Raw genomic sequence first — 15,501 nt, 5'->3', positions numbered from 1 at the left:
TACAGTTACTCACCACTCAAAGCTTTGCCCCGACACCATCAACACCTCTCTCCCCATATCCTCCTCCGACCCAAGGATCTTGAAGAAAATATCCAATTAAAAGGGCAGGAGAGGTCATGAAAAGGACTCATGTGGCAGGGTGGAACTCTGCACCCAGGACAGCAGACATGACTCAGGCTCTTACGTCATCCCCATGTCTCAGAGCTTAGACGAGAGGTCCCAACTGCACTCTTCTCAAAGGCAGAGATGTGTCAGAGGCCCATACTTGACAAGACCGATATGGGTGCTCATATGCCCTTAAGTGCCAGCTCTTTGTCCTTCTGAGAGGTCTTGCTTCAGGCCCTTTTCATGCTCCTTTGGGTCCTGACAGTTCACAATGTAAGTATTGGCTTAAGGTTACAACACAGTGCAGTGTTACAGATGACAAGTCTGGAGTCCTTGAGTGAATGCTACCAACCAGCCCTTGGGGCTGCTTCGAGGATTAGATGCTGCACAGAGACTAAGGCTCCCTGGCCTCATTCCAGCTCAGGGTGGACACAGGACACACGGTCTCCATCTTTTCCTGCTTAGCAGTCTGAATCCACCTTCCCATGTTCTGGGGTTCATGTGTTCTTGACCGTGCCCAGGTCGAGACTCACCGCTAGAGCCTATAACTGAGGAAGAGGGTGCTGGGGGTCACTGGCCAAGGTCAATGGACTGAACTGCCCGCTCTCTCCTCCAAACAGCCCTCAAGAAAGTACAAACCTCCTATCCTATGGCCTCATCCCTCTACTTCAGTGCTGCTGGCACAGCAGACTCATGCTATGAGTCCCCAGAGGGTGGGGATAAAGAACCAGACAGCTGTGCCACTGTCTAGATCCAACTATAGCCTCGCTCCTGGAGCAAACAGCTTCATAAGTTCATGGCAATGTGAAGACTGGGCCTCTCCTACAAGATAGGGTCCTTTATGAGGAGCGTGCATGCACCTTCTTAGGAGCCAGGACCCCAGTCTCAGCAACAGAAGGTGATTGATGAGCCGAATGCCCAGGGAGGTGGTCCAGGTCTACTGTGACGCCGAGAACAGGATGAAAGAGACCATTGCAAAACCAGAGCTGACCGGCAAGGTTTGGAAGGAACCCAGAGAGAGTCTCGGCCCCATCCGGTGGAAGAGTTGAGAGGTGGATCAGCAACTTAGTGAAGGTTTTTTTGTGGGGTGGGCATCCTCGAGCGGAGGCCCTTTGTAGCACAGAGTACTTGGAGAAGTGTGGAGACATTTTTAGGTTGTCACGTCTAGGGGTTGGCAGCTCTAGGGGAGAAGCTAGGGTTTGCTGCTGAAGTGAGTGTACACCAGGCACCAGTTGATACCTTCCGATGATTGTCCGTTAAAATGTAGCGGCAAGGAGGTGGATGCGAGAGAAGTGGAGCTAGACTTTGGAGGGAAGAGCAGGGACCCCTTGGACATCAGTAAGGTGTGTTCACAGCTCTAGAGAGGAGGAAACCCATGACAGGTATGGAAGGAAGCTTGTCATTCTTGAAGGCCAAGTGACTCTAATGGTGGGAAAGTATCACCATGTGCCACTGTGGTGGGGCAGTAGGATCTGTCACACCTTCCTGCTCTGCTATGTTTTTACATTGGGGCAAAATATGCATAGAATTAATATTTTAACCATTCTGAGTGTATGATGTAATAATATTAGGACATTCATAGCTGGGTGTGGGGATGCACAGCTCCATTCCCAGCTGCTTATGAGGCTGAGGTAAGAGGGTCATGAGCTTGAGGCCAGCCTCAGCTACAGGGTGAGACCCTGTCTCCCCCGGACCCCAAGAGCAAGAAAACAAAAAACAAACCAAAACAACATGTCACTTGTGCACCGTTATGACACCTGACTTAAGGTTTTAAGCTTTCTTTTGAATGAAAACCAATTATCAGTCTAATGAGATGGCTCAGCAGAGAAAAATGCTTCTCATGTGAGCTTGACCACCCAACTTCAGTCCTTACCCAGAACCCACCGCACGGAACCAGAGAACTGACTCCTCAAAGTTGTTTTCTGGTCTCCACGTGTGCCCTGCTTCCCTACGTGATGATGACGGCATTCAGATTAAGGCAGGAGCAAACAATGATTTAAAAAGGAAAAGAAAAGAAAAGGAAGAAAACCAAATCATGTAGTTTTCCTTTACTTGTCTGTGCCTTCAATGGGCAAGAAGTCACTGTGTTGGTTTTCGTCTAAGTCAGTGGTTCTCAACCTTCCTAATGCTGCAGCTCTCTAATACAGTTGCTCAAGTTCTGGTGATGCCCCAACCATACCATTATTATCATTTTAATTAATTAATTTTATGTGCATTGGTGTTTTGCCTGCATGTATGTCTGTGTGAGGGTGTCAGATCTTGGAGTTACAGACAGTTGTGAGCTGCCATGTCGTTGCTGGGAATTGAACCCAGGTCCTCTGGAAGAGCAGTCAGTGCTCTTAACCACTGTGCCATCGCTCTAGCCCCCCATAAAATAATTTTCATTGCTACTTCATAACTGCAATTTTGCTACTGTTATGAATTGTAAATATCCGATATCTGACGACTTAGGTGCCCCCTGTAAAAGTATCGTTTGACATCCCCCCAGGTCGAGAATCTGACAGCCCCTCGGGGTCTTGACCCACAAGTTGAGAATCTGATCTGAGTGTTTTTTTAGCCTTAGCTCTTGCTCCTCTATTATTATTTTTTCTTTTTTCTTTTTTCTTTTTTTCGGAGCTGGGGACTGAACCCAGGGCCTTGCGCTCACTAGGCAAGCGCTCTACCGCTGAGCTAAATCCCCAACCCCGCTCCTCTATTATTTTAAGCTAACTTTTTTAAACTGTAAAGTAGGGACACACACGTCCTGTGTATGTGCAGCTTTTCTACAGTGGCATGAGTTGAAAAGGCTGCCACAGTTCTGTTGGCAGCCTTCACACCATCCGATAGCAGTGGGATGACCGAGGTTTTATAATACGCGTTGAAATCAGGAAGTATGAGACCTCCCACTTCGTCCTTGTTTGTTGCTTGTTGGGCTATCGAGGGACCCTTGAGATTCCATATGAATTTCATGGTGGTTTTTCTATTTTGAAAAACCACGTTATAGGGATTGTGATAGGAACTATGAGAGATCCCGTTGTCCTCCCACTCACGACGAGCATGGCGCGGCCACTTAGTTACACTTTTTGAAATTTCTTTTTTGGTTCTTTTTTTTTTTTTTTTCCGGAGCTGGGGACCGAACCCAGGGCCTTGCGCTTCCTAGGTAAGCGCTCTACCACTGAGCTAAATCCCCAGCCCCTGAAATTTCTTTTGGCAGTGTTTGTAGTTTTCAGTATATAGATCTTTCATTTTTTTTTTTTTTGTTTACAGATATCATTGTAGGTGTTTTGTTTTGTTTTGTTTTAAGTGCTGGGGGATTGAACCCAGGCCTCCTCAGACAGATTGGAGTTTCTCCCAGATTTCTTTATTATTATTATTTTGTTATATATTTTGTTTTTTTTTTTTTTTTTTTTTTTTTGGTTTGGTTTGGTTTTGGCTTCTTATTAGACAGAGTTTCTCTGTGTAGGCGGTGGCGGCGGCGGCAGCTCATGCCTTTATCCCAGCACTCTAGAGGCAGAGGAGGGAAGATCTCTGAGTTCGAGGCCAGCCTGGTCTAGAGAGCTAGTTCCTGGACAGCCTGGGTTACACAGAGAAACCCTGTCTTGAAAAACTCCCATGTAGGACTTGGGTCCTCTGGAAAAGCAGAGTATGCTCCTGCGTGCCGAGCCACCACCCCAGCCTCAGTATGTGGTTTTTATGTCACTATATAGTGTATTCTAGCAACTGGCTTCAACGTGTTGAACTATGTTTACAATCTAAGAATAAATCCCACCTGGCTCTGTGTAACCCTTTAATAGCTGTCGAGTTTGATTTGCTTGGGGGCATTTTAAAGGAAAGGTGAGCCACAGTTCTCTTTAGTTCTTTTGGGTTTTGTGGTAGCCCACACTCGAACTCGTGACCCTCCTGCTTCAGTCTCCTTACTTGGCTTAGCGATGTGCCCGCTCACACCTGATTTATGGTTTTCTTGTAGTGTCAGAATATCCTAAGAGCAGGATACTGTGAGGGTGGGCTCACAGAATTATGTCTCAGTTTTTCGTTGCAAAACGCACGCTACCCAAGGCAGAGGAAGTTGATATCAAAAGGTTGTTTAGAGGTCGGAGAGACAGCTCCGTAGTTAAAAGCACACACTGCCCTTGCACAGGACCCATCTTTGGTTTCCAGCCCTCACGCTGCTTGGCTCACAACGTCTGTAACTCCAGCTCTGGGAAGACTCTACACCTCTGAGGGTGCGTTCATGTGCACACATGCTACCACCCATTAAAAAAAACTTCTTAAGGGATCTGGGGAGATGACTCAAAGCCTAAGAACACTGATCGATCCTCCACAGGTCCTGAGTTCAATTCCCAGCAACCACATGGTGGCTCACGACCATCTGTAATGGGATCCGATGCCCTCTTCTGGTGTGTCTGAAGACAGCTACAGTGTAGGTATATAAAATAAATAAATAATAAATAAATAAATAAATAAACCTTTAAAAATATTTTTTTGGTTCTTTTTTTTTTTTTTTTTCCGGAGCTGGGGACCGAACCCAGGGCCTTGCGCTTCCTAGGTAAGCGCTCTACCACTGAGCTAAATCCCCAGCCCCAAAAATATTTTTAAAGGGATGTTTGTTTCACGGTTTTGGATGCTTAGTGTCAGTACTGTGGAAGCTTCATGGTGGACTACAGTGTGGAGGGCTTATTCAAAGAGGCAGGGTGATCAAGAGCCAAACCCAGGCTTTTACAACGACTTGCTGTAAAACTCCAATGGTGCCAGGAGATCTGTCTTCTTAAAACAGAACACGACACCCAACTTTTTATTGATTCTTGGTGAATTTCACACCATTCACCCTAATCCCATTCATCTCCCAGCCCCTCATATCCGCTCTCCACCCTGTCATCCCCTCCCTAAACAAAAAACAACAACAAAATAACCCCACCTCGCCATGGAAGCAATTGCATGTCATAGTGTGTCCCACAGTGCACCCTTTCCCCACACACATCTTTACTTGCAAACGTTGATTGCAATGAGTTATTGGTTTGAAGCCTCTGGCTTTTACTACACGATCAATACTGGATCCCCACTGGGACTCCTCTCAGATATTCTGTTGCTGCCCTGTGTCATGGAGCTCCTGCTGCTTTGAATGTGCAAGACCTGTCCCTTCGCTCCAGCTGATCACAGATGAGGTGATGTTGGGGTGGGCCAACACAGAGCCTTGGATCTGGGCCTGGCTGGTAGCTGAGTTGGTCAGTCGGCCAGATCTCCTGCACCCCCACCACCAGGGCGAGATCTCCAACATTGCCCAGGCTAGCTCACCCAACATTGTAGCCGGCAAGTGGCAAAGACAGCTTTCCCACTCTCATGACCAGCTCGCTTGCCCCAGGAGAAGCAGCTCTCCTGTGCTGCCCAGGTTACCTGCGAGGCCCTTCTCTCCCTCCCATTGTCGTGACTGAGGCTCACCTGAGCCTTTGCCACCACGGTCATGTGCTGATCACGTGTTGCTCTGTCGAGGTGCCCGCTAGGAGAGCAGTCTCAATTCTCTCTACAAACAATTCTCTTAAAAACCCCCAGACCTATAACTGAGTCTCATCTCATAAAGGTTCTATATTTCACCACTCTGAGACCTGGTTCCCACTCTAAAAGTTTCGAGCACAGTTCGTATCACCACGCTTCCATTCCTAGGTCCCACCTCTTAAAGGTTCCACTGCTCTATTTCCACTCTGAGAACCAAGCTTCCAATTTGCTCAAATGGTCTTCAAACCACAGTAGATGAATCAGCAAATGCTTGCTCCTTCTCAGCAGTGTGGGAAGCATTTTAGAAGACTCGGTGTTGATTCTTAGGTAAATGTTTGGTAGACTTCGCCAGTGAAGCCTTCTGGGCCTCAGCTTTTCTTTGGGGAGAGTTTTAAAATCACAGACTGGGTTCCTTTATTCTGGATGGTTCGACCCGGTTTTCAGTTCTGTGTCAGTTTGGGCATTAAAAGATTTAGCACTTTACTTGTTTCTTCTATGCCGTTCAATCTGTTGGCATTCAAAGTATTGTGTTAGGGTGTGCGGTGTTCCAACCCTTAGGAAGCAGAGGCAGGTGGATCTCTGTGAGTTCAAAGACATCCTGGTCCACATAGTGAATTGCAGGACAGCCAAGACTATGTACAGAGACCCTGTCTCAAAAAACAAGCAGATAGAAAAAGTGTTGTGCTACTTATTCTTAACATTGTAAAGTTCCTACTTTTGGGTTTTTAATGTTTCGAAGTTAAAATATAATTCTGTTATTTCTCCATTCCCTTTCCTCCCTCCAACCCCTCCCACATACACCTCCTCCATTATTCCCTCGCAAATTCATAGCTGCTTTTTCCTTAATTGATACACACATATATTATATATTAGGAATATATACGCATATATTCCTAAATATATAGATACACCCTGCTTAGTCTGTATAATGTTACTTGTGTGTACACCTTTTTGGTATTGGACATCCAACTGGGAAACTTCTGTTCTCAGCAATCCTTACTTGCTTAGAGCTCTTAGGATTTGGCCCCATGAGACTCTTCCGCACTAGTGGTTTGGTTTTGGATTCCAGAACAGGGGACTGAGGTACATATTTTACATACAGCAGACCTGGCCTCCAGGTTCTTCCAGAATCCCTCAGTCCCTACCTGGCATACCCTGCCTCCAACCCTGAACTTTCTAACCCAGGTTTATTGGAAAGCTAGTCTCAGGGGAGTTCACTGGCCCCAAGGACCAAGGCGAGGGAAGTCACCATGAGGAGAGAGAAGGGGAGGGAGGAGGAAGAGAAAGGGAAAAAGGGTCCGGTCTGTGCACTCAGAGAGATGTAGAGAAGAAAATGAGAGAAGACCCAAATGTCTGGAGTATATAGGGAAGAGCCTATTATTATTATTATTATTATTATTATTATTATTATTATTAATTTTATTTTATGTTTGTGGATGTTTTGCCTGAATGTCTGTACCACGTGTGTGCATCTAGTGCCTGTGGAAGTCAGGAGGGGGTGTCAGATTCCCTGTATCCCCTTAGTTATAGATGGTTATGAGCCTCTGAGTGAGAGCTGGAAATCAAAAACTTGTCCTCTAGAAGAGTAACCTCTGCTCTTAGTTACGTAGCCATCTTTCTAGCCTAGAGAATTTTTTGTTTTTGTTTTTTTCAACACAAGGTTTCGTTGTGCACCTCTGGCTGTCCTGTCTTGCACACACACACACACACGCACGCACGCACGCACGCACGCACGCACGCACACGCACACGCACACACACACGCACACACATCTGCACATCTGCACAATCATCCGTGATGGAGAAGGGGGCCTTAGATGTCAAGCACACACTCTCCCGTTTGAACCATATACCTTTTTAGTTACAAAAAGCCCGAGTCTGGCAACCATTGTGCTGTTGGACACAGTGCCGCACACCTTTGATTCCAGCACTTGGAAATCAGAGTCTGGCTGATCTCTATGAGTTTGCTGCAAACTTGGTCAACATACAGAGTTCCAGGGCTACTCGGTGAGTGTGACCTTGTCTCAAATGCAAACAAAAAGCCCTTACACAGCAAAGTAAAACACAACCACCTTTTATTATTGTTTTGGTGTAAGAGATAGGACCTCACTTTGTAAGAAGCTGCCAGCTGCTCTTCCTAGGCAGCTGCTGAAGATGGAGGAGGGGCAGGTTCTAGTATTGGATGGCCGGGGCCATCTTCTGGGCCGCCTGGCAGCCATTGTGGCCCAGCAGGTACAGCTGGGCTGGAAGGTGGTGGCTGTGCGCTGTGAGCGCATCAACATTTCTGGAAATTTCTACAGAAACAAGTTAAAGTATCTGGCCTCTCTCCGAAAGCGGATAAACACCAGCCTTTCTCGAGGTCCCTACCACTTCCGAGTCCCAAGCCACATTTTTTGGCGCACGGTGGGAGGCATGCTGCCCCACAAGACCAAGAGAGGCCAGGCTGCCCTGGAACGCCTCAAGGTGTTGAATGGGATCCCTCCACCCCATGACAAGGAAAAGCAGATGGTGGTCCCTGCCGCCGTCAAGGCTGTGCGGCTGAAGCCTACCAGAAAGTTTGCTTACCTGGGGCGTCTGGCTCATGAGGTAGGTGGACGTACCAGGCAGTGACAGCCACTCTGGAGGAGAAACGTTAGGAAAAGATCAAGATCCACTATCAGAAGAAGCAGCAGCCCTTGAGGCTATGGAAACAGGCAGAAAACAATGTGGAGAAGAAAATCTGCAAGTTCACAGAGGTCCTCAAGACCAATAGATTGCTAGTGTGAACCCAATAAAGACTGTGCCTCTAGCCTTCTTGGCTTGCCCTTCCTCCACTGCCCACCAGGGAAGTGGGGGCCAAAGGTTCCTTATCACTGCTCCTGTGGGTAGTGGGTACATTTAGACAACTGAGTTTTATATTAAAGTGATAACCATGGAATGACTTCAAAATGAGTAGCAGGGCTGACCCTCCCACGTGTCCCAATACCATATCCCGAAGCTATGAAAATGAGGGCTGCACAGCTGGGCTGGGACTTAGAAGTGCACACTGAAGATGATGACAAGATACAGGTGCTGCCTTTGCTGCTTCCCAACAGACCACAAGGCAATATTTTTCTGGAGGGTCCTATGGCTAATAAATTATTTGACTTAAATAAAGATGGAGGTGGAGGAAGAGGAGGAAGAGGAGGAGGAAGAAGAAGGAGAAGGATGAAGAGGAGGAAGAGGAGGAGGAGGTGGAGGAGGAAGATGAGGAGGAGGAAGAGGAGGAGGAGGTGGAGGAGGAAGAGGAAGAGGAGGAAGAGGAGGAGGAGGTAGAGGAGGAAGAGGAGGAGGAGGTGGAGGAGGAAGAGGAGGAGGAGGAAGAAGAGGAGGAGGAGGAAGAGGAGGAAGAGGAGGAGGAGGAAGAAGAGGAGGAGGAGGTGGAGGAGGAAGAGGAGGAGGAAGAGGAGGAGGAGGTGGAGGAGGAAGAGGAGGAGGAGAAGATGATGATAATGAAGAAGAAGAAGAAGAAAAAGAAGAAGAAGAAGGAGAAGAAGAAGAAGAAGAAGAAGAAGAAGAAGAAGAAGAAGAAGAAGAAGAAGAAGAAGAAGAAGAAGAAGAAGCAGCTGTCAGCTGTTGCCCTGATAATTAAGGTTGAAGTCTACCATTGTCTGGGTAGCCTTCTGTGCTCACTGCAAAGTGGTGGACTCCCTTTGTAAGGCTTTCTCTTCTTAACCTGGGTGGGGGGTGGGTCCCTGTGATGGTTTGTATATGCTAGGCTTTATCTCTTGGAATTAAAGGCATGTACAACCTTGCCTGGACCTAAGCTTTTCATAGCTGCTGTGCCTCAAGATCTCCATGCCAAGATCCAGGTCAGAAACTTGTGTCTTCCAGCTTCAAGACCTGGATCACAGGTGAGCCCTCCAATTCTGGATTGTGGTTCATTCCAGATGTAGTCAAGTTGACAACTAAGAATAGCCATTACACTCTACCCCTTGTCAACCTGACACAAATAATATCTCATGTCCACATGAAACAATAACAAGATCATAAGTGCCCCTAACATGATACAACTATTCCTTGTACTATCGCAAACACACTTGTAAATTAAAATGGGGCAATGTCCTTTGGGAGCATTCTTTTAGTATCTCAACTTGAATACCAATTGATACTAAAGAAATTGGAAAAAAGCACGTTAGCTATACAATTGTGTTAATAATATAAAACAGAAGCAATCATATTACTTTATAGTCTTTATTTTTGCAACTGGTCATGTGGCCTTACATGGTATTTATAACTACCTTCCTCTACTACCCATTCTGTATTTCCTCCATCCTCTGAAAGCACCTCAGCAGGTCTTCTTGGCTCTTTTCCTGGTGAAATGACCCATACCTTCATTTCTTTTTTTTTTTTTTTTTTGGTTCTTTTTTTCGGAGCTGGGGACCGAACCCAGGGCCTTGCGCTTCCTAGGTAAGCGCTCTACCACTGAGCTAAATCCCCAGCCCCCATACCTTCATTTCTGATGGGTCTTTTGTCCTTTGTCATCCTGCTTGGATTAGGCTGTTGTAGTTTAATCATAGGACATGGTAGTACTAAGACACAACCTAAGGGATCTCCTGCACTCCAGACATAATCCTTCTTACCTTCATTGTGAAAAAAAAATCCAATTTCCCCTTGGTAATCTAGACCTGTCATCCCTTCTAACACTGTTATTCCTTTCTTAGCCTGTTGGTTTAAGGGCATTAGAAACCCAAAATGGCCAGGGGGAAGTTTGAACTTCCAATTAATTGAATGTGTGGCTCCTGGTAGGAGCACACCCCACTCCTGGTACCAGTTTGTCTTAGTTAGGATTCTCTAGAATCACAGAACTTATGGAATGTCTCTATATATCAAGGGAATTTATTGTGATGACTTATAGTCTGTAGTCCGAATACCCCAAAAATGGTCAGCTGTGAATGGGAAGTCTAAGAATCTAGCAGTTGCTCAGTCCCATGAAACTAGTTGTTTCAGCTGATCTTCTGTAGAAGTAGATTTCAACAGATGTGCTGGCAAGTAAATACAAGCAGGCAAAGAAGAGCAAATCTTCCTTCTTCCAATGTCTTTATGTAGGTCTCCAGCAGGACATATGGCCCAGATTAAAGATGTGTACCACCATGCCTGGATCTAGGACTTGTTTTGTCCTAAGATGACCTTGAGATTTCCTTGCCTTAGTCTCCTGGGATTAAAGGCAGGTACTACTTTGCTTGGATCTAAGCCTATCATGGCCACTATGCCTCAAGATCTCCATGTCAAGATCCAGATCAGAAACTTGTGTCTTCTAGCTTCAAGACCTGGATCACACGTGAGCCCTCCAATTCTGGATTGTAGTTCATTCCCGATAAAGTCAAGTTGACAACCAGGAATAGCCATTACAATCCCAGACCCCACATCCTACCGTAAACCTGCAAATGGAATGTCATTCCTTGGTTAAGATTACAGGTCCAGCTTCCTTTCTCCCGGTAGAACCCATTCAGCTAGAACCTGAGATTCCTAGAACCCTTCCCTATGATAATGAGACATCTGAGTACATTAAGCCTTCAGCCAATGACCTTTGCTTACCTTGGATATTCCTACCCTCTTAACTCAAAACTACATAACCCTTGAATCACCCCAAGTAAAGTTGATCTGTCTCCCTGAAGCTGGTCCCAGTGTGCCCTTACTATTCACGGAGCTTCTGGACACCTCCCCCCCACCCCATCTATCTGTCATCTCTGCTCCTGGGGGCAGGGGGCGTCACATCTAGTCTTCTTGCTTCAGCTTTTTGAATGCTGCACCACAGTCTGCCTCCCCACACTGATCATTTCTTTTGTGATATATGTAGTTGAACTCAAAATTTCCCTGTTAGTACATCTTTCCTGTACACACATTTGGTTTTCTAGGTTTTTATTTCATTCGACTTCAGTTGTTTTACAGTATATTTTCTATATTTTTATTTCATTCCATAACCTTTTTGTTTAAATGGGATCTGGCTAAGTTGCCCAGACTGGCCTCAAACTCATTCTCATTACAGGTGTGTGCACTATACCTAGCTGAAGATACTTTAGCATTTTCCTTGTGTCTTATTATTTAACCTAGTGGACATTAGGAATGTGTTGAAAATTTCTCCACCTTTGTGATTTTTTTCTCTTTTCTTTTTTTCTTTTTTTTTTTTTTTTTTCAGAGCTGGGGACCGAACCCAGGGCCTTGCGCTTGCTAGGCAAGCGCTCTACCACTGAGCTAAATCCCCAACCCCTCACCTTTGTGATTCTAAAAAATAAAGTTCTTTTTATTTTATGAGTGCTTGCCTACATATGCATAGGCTACCAAGGCAGAAGAACGGTAGGAACTAGGTTCGATGGTAAGGCAGTTTATATTGCTGTTCAAATGGTTCCTGGATTTAGTCCTAGAGAACAAATAAAGACCACATGGCAGCGTGGAGAGAAGCAGCATCCTGAGACAAAGCCCTGTGAAGAAATGTATGCTCTTACTTGACCCCTGGGTCATCTCTCAGCCAGGTTCCTAGGTACAACCTCTCTATCATAAGACCCAGGTTCCCCACCTGGTTTTACTTTCTTTTTTTTTTTTTTTTCTTCTTTTTTTCGGAGCTGGGGACTGAACCCAGGGCCTTGCGCTTGCTAGGCAAGCGCTCTACCACTGAGCTAAATCCCCAACCCCTGGTTTCACTTTCTTAACCTTTGAAGTTATCGATCTAGATGATATTTTTGTTTAAAAAAAAAAGTGGCAGTGCCTAGTGAGGGTCTGAAAGGCTGGGTGTGGTGGCTCACACCTGCAATCCCAACCTTCAGGCTATGACAGGAGGATTGCTATGAGTTCAGAGTCATCTCTGGGATACACAGTGAATTCCAGGCCAATCTGGTCTCCAGAGCAAATCTGGTCTCCAGAGCAGGCAGGTTCCACACAGAGAAAGTCTGTCTCAAAACCAATTTTAACCAAAGGGAGAATGGAAGGAAGGTCAGCCCACAGTTTACTAGCGGGCTTGGGAATCTGGATGCTTTGTGACTGCTGGGTGAGAGGTGATGGTGTATCCTAAAGAGACGGATTTATCATCCTTTCTCCCAGAACACAACCGCTTTTCAACTTTCTACTTGCCTAGCTTCTTTGAGCTGGTTGGTCCTTTGTGGGTCTCTTCTTATAAACTCTACCCCAGGTACAGTTTGGAGTAGTGTCCTATCTTTAAGCTGATCAATGAATGTTTGATCAGCCCTGAACAGAAGGAAGGAATTCCCTCTGTGGTTTGTCTGTGGTTTCTGTTTTTACAAGACGGGGTCTCTCTGTGTGGCCCTGGCTGTCCAGGAACTCACTCTGTAGATCAGGCTGGCCTGGAACTCATACAGCTCTGCCTGCCTCTGCCTCCCAGGCACCTGGATTAAAGGTGTGCACCATCACCCAGCTCCCTCTGTGTTGTAAAGCAGCTGCTCCTGTTGCTTTAAGACAGAGGCAGGCGCTACACTGGGGAAGACAAGCGGCAAAGGTGAGTAAAAGCGTCATAAACCTGCCCTAGAATTTTTCAGGCCAGCTTTTTTTTTTTTTTAATTCTTTGTTTGCCTGGTTGCTATAGACATTAATCTATTTTTTTTCGAGTGCCTACAAAGTTCATCCTGACATCTCAGCTTATTTTATCAATGTTTCTATGGAGAGATGCCATCTTAGAGCTTCCCTGTTTACTGGTTTTCTGATGTCACTCCTGAATGGCCTATTTTAAAAATCATCATTTACTGATCCTTCGGGACCGCAAGATACGCTAGAACTCCAGATATTCAGTCTCTCTGTCTAGAGTACGAAAGGTGGGCAGGACAAGGATGTCACAGCCTCTCTGCAAGTTGCCTTTAATGCAGGTGTCTGCAGCAGATCACAGGGCCACTGCCTGTGACAAAAGAGGCTTCGAGTACAGGGAGTGTACCCTTGTCTGAACTGTGGGCACAGCCCTTCACCAAATACAGTCTGAAGACAAGGAAATGAAGGTGCAGTACCCCAAAGAGCCAAAAGTTGGAGGTACGGCTACTCACGTTCACGGTAACATGGGCCACCTTCCCTGCCTTTTCACATTGGCCCCCCAAACTCGTTTTTTTTTTTTAAGACTTATTTATTTATTATGTATAAGTACACTGTAGCTGTCTTCAGACACACCAGAAGAGGGCATCAGATCCCATTACAGATGGTTGTGAGCCACCATGTGGTTGCTGGGAATTGAACCCAGGACCTCTAGAAGAGCAGCCAGTGCCCTTAACTGCTGAGCCATCTCTCCAGCCTACTGGAGTACAGAGAAGCCAGATTAGTGAACCCTCATCACATCTCCAGGGCCTGCCTAAACAAACAGCTTCCCTTGGAGAACTACCAAGCAAACATCCTGGGTCCAGAGCACTGCCCTACCCCAACTTCAAGCTGCCCTCTGGCACAGTGTGAAATGCTGCTCTGAGTGACGGACTACATTGTAGTCAGAGGTAATTGTATGACTAATAAAAATTAAATTAAAAAGAGATCTCATGGGGTTGGGGATTTAGCTCAGTGGTAGAGCGCTTGCCTAGCAAGTGCGAGGCCCTGGGTTCAGTCCCCAGCTCCAAAAAAAAAGAAAGAAAGAAAGAAAGAAAGAAAGAAAGAAAGAAAGAAAGAAAGAAAGAAAAGAAAAAAAAGAGATCTCATGGCTGGCTGTTCAGTTCAGTGGTGTAGCACATGCTTACCATGTGCAAGTCCGGGGTTCAACCCTTAGTACCAAGCCCTCCCCTCACAAGCCCGGTGGTATCCTTTTATCATACTGAAGTTAGTAAGTTAGTGAAGGCTGGCAAACATAATGCGTGACTATGAAAGTGGGATGAGACACTGATATGATTAGGTGAGTATATGATGAAGCCCTGTGCTTGCTGGCGTCATTGATGTCTGTCCTGTAAGAGTTGGGACTGACCCTTAGCTATATACCAGTAACAGAATCTGATTATCGTCTGATAATCCTCATGTAGCCCAAGGAATGAAATTGCTAACTATGCACTTCAGAGTCATAAATGCACTTAAAATCATAGGTTTCAGCTCTGGGGACACATTTGAAGGAGGCACATTCCAAAAATAAAAAAGAGAAGGAGGAGGAGGCAGAAGAAAAAGAATAAGAGGAAGAGGAAAGAAAGGGGAAGTGGGGGGTTGGGGATTTAGCTCAGTGGTAGAGCGCTTGCCTAGCAACCGCAAGGCCCTGGGTTCAGTCCCCAGCTCCGAAAAAAAGAAAAAGAAAAAGAAAAAAAAAAAGAAAGGGGAAGGGGAAAGGGAAGGGGAGGGAGAAGGAGAAGGAGAAGGAGAAGGAGAAGACATCTTAGACAAAAACGTGTCAATGGACATTTATTTATAAAATTAAAATCTGACATGAGAGTGTGTGACCCCTGCCCCCCTCCAGTGTGACTGTGTGTTTCTCATGCTTTTTGGAGGCTTCAGAAAAGAGCTCAGACCACAGATCTGGACCCCTTCTCTCTGGAGTCTGGTCTCGGGACAGCTGGACAACCCTCATAGGAACTGACACGGAGAAGGCAAGGCTTCAGTGCCCCCCATTTGGGTTCTTGGCATTTTCACGTGACAGCAGTATTGTTTTGTTTTGTTTTATTTTATTTTATTATTTTGAGACAGGGTTTCACTCTGTCACCCTGGCTATTCTGAAACTTGCTCCTGTAGACAAGGCTGGCTTTGAACTGACTGCCCCTTCCTCCTGAGTGCTGGGATTAATTGTATGCACCACCGTGGCCCTATCAGTAATTCTGGGAGTGTCCTCAATCAATGACTTGCAGGTGTAGACAGTACCACACCCTCGTCCTCTGGCGCGGGTCCCCAAGGGCGGTTTCCCCTATGTCCTGGAGGTCTCAGGGATAGGAGCTATTCTTGAATCCATCTTGATCAGTTTCCTCACATCTCATGGTTCTTTGCCTGCTCAGCCCCCTGCAGTCACCTGAAGTCACCT

At 46.1% G+C, this 15,501-nt stretch overlaps 1 pseudogene; it reads left to right on the top strand.

Annotated features, from left to right (window-relative positions):
* The first annotated feature begins 7,337 nt into the window (after nt 1-7,337).
* Nucleotides 7,338-8,338, top strand: Rpl13a-ps10 (ribosomal protein L13A, pseudogene 10; annotated as a pseudogene).
* Nucleotides 8,339-15,501: the final 7,163 nt, after the last annotated feature.

The sequence above is a fragment of the Rattus norvegicus genome, chromosome 14 (assembly GCF_036323735.1).
Source record: "Rattus norvegicus strain BN/NHsdMcwi chromosome 14, GRCr8, whole genome shotgun sequence".
NCBI classification, from domain to species: domain Eukaryota; kingdom Metazoa; phylum Chordata; class Mammalia; order Rodentia; family Muridae; genus Rattus; species Rattus norvegicus.
This window is presented reverse-complemented; position numbering and strand designations above follow the sequence as displayed.